Source organism: Panicum virgatum, chromosome 6N, assembly GCF_016808335.1.
Source record: "Panicum virgatum strain AP13 chromosome 6N, P.virgatum_v5, whole genome shotgun sequence".
NCBI classification, from domain to species: Eukaryota; Viridiplantae; Streptophyta; class Magnoliopsida; order Poales; family Poaceae; genus Panicum; species Panicum virgatum.
In genome coordinates this window covers 41,705,201-41,713,847 of record NC_053150.1, presented here as the reverse complement: position 1 = coordinate 41,713,847, position 8,647 = coordinate 41,705,201, and positions in this window count along the sequence as shown.

Here is an 8,647-nt window from a genome sequence, read left to right as displayed (position 1 = left end):
AACGGGGATCTTTTCATTTGTCAAATTTATGTTGACGATATTATCTTTGGCTCAACTAACGATTCACTAAGCCATGAGTTTGCTACCATGATGTCTAGGGAATTCGAGATGTCCATAATTGGCAAATTGACCTTCTTCCTTGGTTTTCAAGTCAAACAATTGAAGGAAGGGACATTCATCCAACAAGAAAAGTATACTAAAGATATCTTAAAGAAGTTCAAGATGGATGAGTGCAAGCCGATCAAGACACCCATGGCAACCAATGGGCATCTCGACTTGGATGTGGACGGTAAACCGATTGATCAATCCCTCTATTGTTCTATGATAGGGTCTTTGCTTTACCTTACCGCATCTAGGCCCGATATACTGTTTAGTGTGTGCTTGTGTGCCCGCTTTCAAACAAACCCAAAGGAATCACACCTCTCGGCTGTGAATAGGATCCTTCGATATCTCAAGCACACCCCAAGCATAGGCTTGTGGTACCCCAAAGGTGCTAGCTTAGATCTCTTGGGATACTCGGATTCGGATTTTGCCGGAAGCCGTGTGGATCGCAAGAGTACCTTCGGGGGTTGCCATTTGCTTGGGCGTTCTCTAGTATCTTGGTCGAGTAAGAAGCAAAATTCCATGGCTTTGTCCACCGCGGAAGCGGAATATATAGCGGCCGGTGCATGTTGTGCCCAAATTCTATATATGAAGCAAACCCTTTTGGACTTTGGTGTGAAACTAGATAGGATACCACTCCTTTGTGACAATGAAAATGCCGTAAAAATTGCCAAGAATCCGGTTCAACACTCTCGCACAAAGCACATTGATAGTCGCCATCACTTCTTGCGTGATCACGAAGCCAAAGGAGACATATCTCTTCAAGGTGTGAGATCCGAGGAGCAATTGGCGGATATTTTCACAAAATCATTAGACGAGAGTACTTTTGTTAGGCTAAGGAATGAGCTTAATGTGCTAGATGCGGCAAACGTCATGTAAGTTACTATGTCATATAGAAAAATGCATACATATAGGACACTTGTCTAACCATGGTAGGATAGTGATGAGCAAGGGTTTAGCTAGAGGTGGTGGTCCACTTGTTTTCCTCTAGGCTTGTAGAAAGGCTCATCATGAATAAGCTTCCTGTGGGTTCAAACTTGACAAGTAGATCTTAAATTCTTGTTATGCGTTTTTTGTCATATAGATGTGCACTTCATATTTATTCTTCCTTCGCATGTGGTTGTAGTTTGCATTATCATTGCATGTGTAAGGGTCACAAAGGAGATCACTTGATGAAAATGAGACTTGTTTCACATACAAGATCTTATTTCATGGAAAGTGAAAAGAGCAAAGTGTTAGGTGCGTTATTGCCTAGTGAGTCATGCCATAATGAGTTTGAAGCTCTCTATCTTCAATATTCCTATGACAAGGCTCATACATTTTATTTGGCGCTTTGTCTCGCTTTGCGGCTTTTCCTTGTGTTTGAAAAGAAAAACTAATAAGCTAGTGTGCTATCCTATTTATTTTGAGGGGTAAAGTTGCCTATACAAGTCCATTAACTTGAGTTTAGTTGAATTTTATAAGTTTATTGGACTTAGCATAGAAGAGTGAGCTAAGTGAGGGGTTTTTGGGTTCACCGGTTAAACCGACGTTCAATGGATCAATACTCATCGGTTTAACCGGCATTACTAAGTTTCTGTCTCAGCTCAGAAAACTAGGCGTTCAACCGGCGTATACAAAAATCACAGCATCGGATCAACCGGTGAACGTAACACAGATCTGACCTGTCAATCAACCGGTGTTAGCTGCGTTCAACCGGCGAGTTAAATTTGCATATCATCGGATCAACCGGCGTTCAGATGGATTTTGTGTTGAGTCTCGGGTGAACTGCACCGATGTAATCGACCGGCGTTCTAAACCTAGTCATCGGTTTAACCGGCGTTAAGGAAAATCGCGGGCCCACTTGTCATATATGTGTCTTGCTCATGCCGCCGTTCCCTCTTTCCTCTCTGTTTTCCCCCTTCACGCCGCCGCTGCAACGCACCCGACTCAAGCCGCCGCCGCTCGATCCGTCACGCCGCCGCTCGCCTGCACGCCACCAGCCCGAGCCTCAGCCACCGCGCGCCATACTCGCCGCCGCGCATCCACTGCAGTGCCTCCTGCGCCGCCCGCACGTGCCTCCGCCGCCAAGCGCCGCCGTGCTACTCCGCGCCACCGCCGCGTCTGAGCCGCAGCTCCCGCACGTTGTGCCGCCCACGCAGCCGCGCCTCCATGCCGTCCACACCGCAGCCGTAGCTGCTCCGCGCTGACCAGGTGTTCGAGTTTTTGCCTGACCGACATGGGTCGCGAGAAGAGGAAGGGAAAGGAAGTTGTGGTTGAGAAGCCCGTCCGCAAGCGGACTCGTGCAGAGAGAGAGGCCGAGAGGGCCGAGATGGTGGTCAAGGCTGCCGAGGAGCAGGCGTCAGGCCGTGCTCGCCCGTTCGCGATCAGAGATCCGCCAGCCAGGGGCAGGGGCAGAGGCTGAGGTATGGGCCGAGTCAGAGGTGCCAGGGCCACCAGGGCCACTACACAGCAGACCGAGGGTGACACGTCTGAGGGGGAGCCGACAGCTGCAGAGTCAGATCACTCAGTTTCAGATGCAGATTCAGATGCAGCGCAGTCCGAGCAGACTCAGGGGCAGAGCACACAGGGGTCACCGACTCTACGATGTTCTGGCCGCACTCGGCAGACATCCCCAGCAGGAGAGTCATCACCAGCGACCGAGCATCGCACTGGACCGAGGACGCGAGGAGATCACCAGCCACAGGAGCCTCGCAGGTCCGCAGCAGCAGCAGCTCGTAGAGCCGAGGCCCTAGAGGCCGAGCGCGCAGTGTTCCGTATGGACACTGTTGTGCGTCTGGAGCCAGGTGTGCTGCTCCAGAACTTGACCAAGGCCAATGCGGCAAAGGTCAAGAGGCTCAGGTGGAGTGTTGGGGAGGAGGACTGGTTCCCCGTGACCCGTGACAGCAGGGTCGACCGTAGGTTCTGGACGCTTCTTCAGGCCAGTTTCTACGAGACCTACCAGAGGCGGGGGCATAGGATCTTCCCGCACAGAGTGCTTGACTGGGTGTCACTGAGGACAGCCGCAGGGGGAGCAGACGTCAGAGAGCACTTCGCTCACTTCAGAGGCCTGCCCAAGTTACTCCAGATAGAGCAGAACAGATATATCGAGGACTGGGTCAGAGTTTTCTATGCCACAGCCTGGATAGCTCCTGAGCGTAGAGCCGTACACTTTGTTTTTGGAGGCCAGGTCTTTGGTCTGTCGAGGGCGACGATAGCAGGGATTCTCGGAGTTGACTTGGTTGACGTCTCTCTGCATGAGATGGTATACGGAGACGCAGATCCACCGCGCAGAGCTATGATTGGCGGGATTGCACCCTCTCACGAGACGATCTCTCAGTGCTTCCGCCAGCCGTTTCCAGCGTCGTATGCCAGAGTGCCTAGTTTGCTGACCCCGGAGGCATATGCAGTTCACATGGCCCTCCGGAGCACGTTGTTGCTGAGGAGTGGTTACCCAGAGGGGTTTACAGGGCTGCAGCAGCTACTACTTCTACACATCCTCACTCACGAGCCTTTTGACATTGTTCACTTCATTTTGGCTGAGATCGAGGATGTGATCACTGACGGGATGGGTGTTGTGCGACAGTTTTCGTATGCTCACTGTATCAGCTATATCTGTTCTATGATCGTGCCAGCTGAGTCACCCGTCAGTGCAGTCTACCGTCAGGACGAGGCTCCCCGGTTCCCAGTTTACCGTCCGACAGTCCCCCAGGACCGGAGGAGAGGCAGACAGGCCGAGAGAGCTGCCATGGCACAATTGTCACCAGAGGCACAGGCCCGTGTGGCACAGGAGGATGAGGCACTGCTAGCTGCCGAGGCCCAGCTTCCCGGAGGAGATGATGAGATACACTGGTCTGAGCTTGAGTCAGACTCCTCCGAGGACGTCGAGTACTTTCCTGCATCAGCCCCAGCTAGTCACGACCACGAGGCAGGGGGGTCTAGAGAGCCAGCTCCAGAGTCACCAGCACCTGCCACTGTCACAGAGTCCCAAGTGACTCAGCCGTCCGAGCTCACCTCTCTTCTTCAGCAGCTTGTTACTCAACAGAGAGAGGATCGGATCGCTCAGGAGGAGGCCAGGAGAGCCCATGAGGCTCAGCTTGCAGCGATACAGATGGAGGCCGCCCGAGAGAGTGCTGCAGCGGAGGAGCGCTTTGTCGGGCTCATTGACAGAGTTTCACAGAGGACAGACGCTCAGTTCCAGCAGATGCAGCAGGGCATGATGGCGATGTTCGGGATGATTACACAGCTTTACACTCACACCGGACTCGCCCCACAGCAGCCAGGACAGCTAGGTCTTCAGGGTGTTGGAGCACCTCAGCTTGCAGTCACTCCAGCTCCTGCCCCTACTGCAGCTCCAGCTACCTCAGCGACATCGGAGACCACGTTCTCGATGTCCGCACTACTTGGGTCTACCGGTCGTCCACTCTTCTCACCACTGCCAGCGACTTCACTCTTCCAGGAGTCTCCTTCGGCAGTCCAGTCAGTAGACCTCCCCGTCGTACCACAGACACTACCTTCAGGGGGAGGAGGAGAGGGTTCCTTACTTCAGCAGTCGACACAGCCGGCAGCTTCAGCACTTACTACTTCAGATGTTGACACATCTTCTGCTAAGCCGGTTACCACTTCTACGGACCCTCTTCCAGGCAGTGCCAGCACGCGAGCCTCGACGACAGCTACACCCCCAGTCAGTTCAGATCCAGCAGGCAGTTCAGACCAGCAGCTCCCGTCCGTCACAGAGGGCTCTCCGTCCGACGACGACGACGACGATCCGGACCGCTTCCTTGCCGTACCTCGACAGTCGGATCAGTAGCTCGCCTTTTTGGTGCTTTGACGCCAAAGGGGGAGAGAGTCAGGGGGAGTTGGAGTCAGGGGGAGGGTAGAGTTAGAGAGAGCTCGTAGTTATCAGGACCTTGATGTTTTTATATCTCATTTGATGTTAATTCATGGATATGTACATTTGACGCTTTAGTATGCTGTGGTTTGAGACATATCTATGGATTTCGTTTGAGCCATTGAGCTCTTTTGGTCCTTTTTCGAGTTTGCTTGTGTTTATCCTGTTTTATCTTTCTCGTTCTCTCGTTATTTATGTTTGTGTTGTCATCAATCACCAAAAAGGGGGAGATTGTAAGCATCTAGGCCCTTAAGGTATGTTTCGGCGATTAATGACAACTATTATTGTGACTAATGAGTTTGTGCAGCTTAATAGATCATTATCGCTCATTTGGTCATATGTCAAAAGAGGCCCCTAAATTTCATTATTCAAAAAGGCGATCTCGGTATTCAACTCAATTATATGTCAAGACTAAGGATCTTTCTAGTCCTAAGTGTCATAAGGATGAGAAGGACACTTAGGTTAGTATAGGTTTTATAGTTTTATAGTGATCGCACTATTAAGAGGGGTTAAGGCCAAGTAACTTGAGCATGGACATGGTCAATCAAAAATGGATGCACACTATGGTCACTCAGGTTCCTAGAAGTTCAAATAAGTGATTTTCAACTTATATCTCAAGAATATTTGGATTTCATTCAAGACTCAAATCAGAAAAGGCAAAATCAGAAAAAGTCTTTAACACCGGTTTAACCGACGCTTTCATTTTTCTATATGTCGGTTAAACGAAGTCAGCAGAGTCTGGACAAGTCAATACACCGGTTAAACCGACGTGTTTGAATTTAACGTCGGTGCATTAGTCCAGAGTTGGTTTTTCCAGGGTGTTTCAAGGTTCCATACACCGGTTAAACCGACGCTGTTTGAATTGAGACGTCGGTGCAATTGACCAGTGAGATGGTTTTTTCAGGGATTTCTAAAGTTGTACTCACCGGTTAAACCGACGATGGTTTTTGAGTTAACGTCGGTGCAGTTGTCCAGAGACTTGGTTTTTCAGTTGATCAGTGGACAACTACACTCACCGGTTAAACCGATGATACGTCGGTTAATCTGCCCAAGTTGTAACGGCTAGTTTTCAGAAGGGGCAGTTTACATTCATCGGTTAAACCGACGCTGGCTATTGGAGGATCGTCGGATTAACCGGCGCTACGCAGTTTTCTGGCAGCTTTTCTCCAACGGCTCTATTCGTGTGAGCTGCCTATATATACCCCTCCAATGGGTCATTTTGTACACTCTTAACACCAGGCTATATTCATACACTCATACATTGTTGAGAGCCACCTTGAGCTTCATCTTTCACATACTTGTTCATTCAATCAATCAAGAAGCAAGACTAAGGACTTGAGTAGAGAGAAGCTTGTGTGCATCGGTTCTTGGTGATCGGTTCTTTGCTCAAGTGAAGGCCCTAGCTTTGTTACTCTTGGTGATTGGCAGCACCTAGACGATCTTGGTGATTGAAGGTGTTTCTTCCGGAGCTTGCCAACGATTGTGGGAGCCCGAAGAAGGTTGTACGTGGCTTGAGCTCCACCATGCCGGGATGGTGAACGGAGACTCTTAGTGAGCGCCCTCGTCTTGGTGACTTGGGAGGTGACAAGACTCTTAGTGAGTGTCACAACGTGGATTAGGGGTGTGTGCCAACACATCGACACCACGGGAAAAAATCTGGTTGTCTCTTACCCACTTTTTACTTTCAAGCACTTACTTTCATGCAATTATTTATGTGCTTGACCTTAGAGATCATAGCTTAGCTCTACCTTGCTTAGTTTAATATCTTGTTGTATCTTTGCAAGCTTGTGTAGTTTGCTTAGCTAGCCGGTTGGTGAATTGAGCCTTACTAGTTTTGCATATGTTAAGGTTGCTTTACTTTGTTTTAGAAATTTGAAAAAGGCCCAATTCACCCCCCTCTTGGTCCATCGATCCTTACAACCGGTCCGGTAAACCGGAACCGGAGGCCGGCGGTTACCGCTAACCGGTCGGATATTTTAACCCTGGTCACAGTTAAGGACCGAGTTGTTGTGACATCTTGCCTTACCCAATCCATCGTGCAGCCACTCGACTATTGTATGTGGCAACGGCTTAGCATAAATCCCACTAGCTTGCCTGTTAGTCATTAGGAGAGCTAAGACCAACGGGTGGCCAAGGAAACGGGATAGGATCTTGGTGACTTATGCCCCGGTTAGTCCTCGTTGGTAGGATAACCCCTTGGTGGAGTCCGTGTTGCCTAGCCAGGCTCAACTAAGATGGGTAATGGCTTTGTTGGGATCCGCACCGGCACCAAGGTGATCGTACTGCGGTACCCCACTTGTGGGTAAAGTATACAACCTCTGCAGAGTATAAAACCTATTCGAATAGCCGTGCTCACGGTATTGAGCGGGTTATGGTTTGGTCACATAACTAGCGTTCTTCTAGGGATGGTTGGGATGACATGAGTTGTTTTTGAAAAGTGTCCGGCAACAGTGCTGTGTGCTACGGCGGATGAGGAGTCCGGTAGCAACTTTTAAAAATCTTGGATTCTGTGAGAATCAACCACATTCTGTTACTCGGCTACGATAAAAAATGCTTTACGAGAACTCTTTTTTCAAAATAAACCCTTGCATAAAATCAGCTTTACTGCAAATTAACTGATAGCCTTATCCTTGATTAATCCTATGTATGAAATCTGTGTTATCCCCCTCCGTGGGTGGGATTGGACTTGCTGAGTACGTTTGTACTCACCCTTGCTTAATTTTTACAGAGGAAGATCCGAAATTTATTCCCGAGAACGTTGAGTAGGAGTTCCGTTCTGCACCCAACCTTGCCTGTGGTTAGGGTTATCCACAGGAAGGTTCGTATGGCGCAAGACTCTGATGACCTCTACATGGTTCACGTTCTTGTTTGGGTTTTAGTTCTTGTCCTCGCGATAGTGGCGTTTCATTGCCCATTACCGCGTAGAGTTGTATGATGATGTATCATTTGATATAATAAATATGTTATCAGCCTCTTGGAACTGATATTTGTATTACATTTGAGTCATTTCTTATGAGGGGACGTCCTTCAGCTGAGAGCTCGCACCTGGCTAGAGAAAGGGTGCTTATTCTCCTCATCCCTGCGTGTGCGCCTCCCTCCGGTTGGAGAACGGTTGATATGGATCCAGTACATGCTCGATGAAATGCCTCCAAAGCAAACTGCTAAGTGGATAAACTTTCGGCCTAGACATCCTCGGCCCTGGAACAACAGAACAAGATTACAACAACTTCCTGGGCCATGTCTTATTCGCGCTCGATGAAACTGCTGCTGCTGCTAGCCTTCTTTGTAAGCAGTTCATCAATTGATTAAATTCTCTAGAAGCTTTTTGTGCTATCTAATGCATGCTGACTGTTCATATGTGCAGATGCATGTGTGGGCATGCTACCTTAGTCAGGTGGTGTTTAGTTGGTGAAAAGTTTGGATTTGGGTACTATAGCACATTTCGTTGTTATTTGATAATTAATATCTAATTATGAATTAATTAGGGTTAAAAGGTCTGTCTCATTCTAATTAGTTAAAATGTGAAATTAGTTATTTTCCAACTGCATTTAATGCTCCATGCATATGTCCGAAAATTCGATGTAACGGATACTGTGTAAATTTTTTTGGGAACTAAACACTACCTCATATGTGCAAATCACGGTGGCTGAAACAACGTGCAGCCTGCCAGATTCA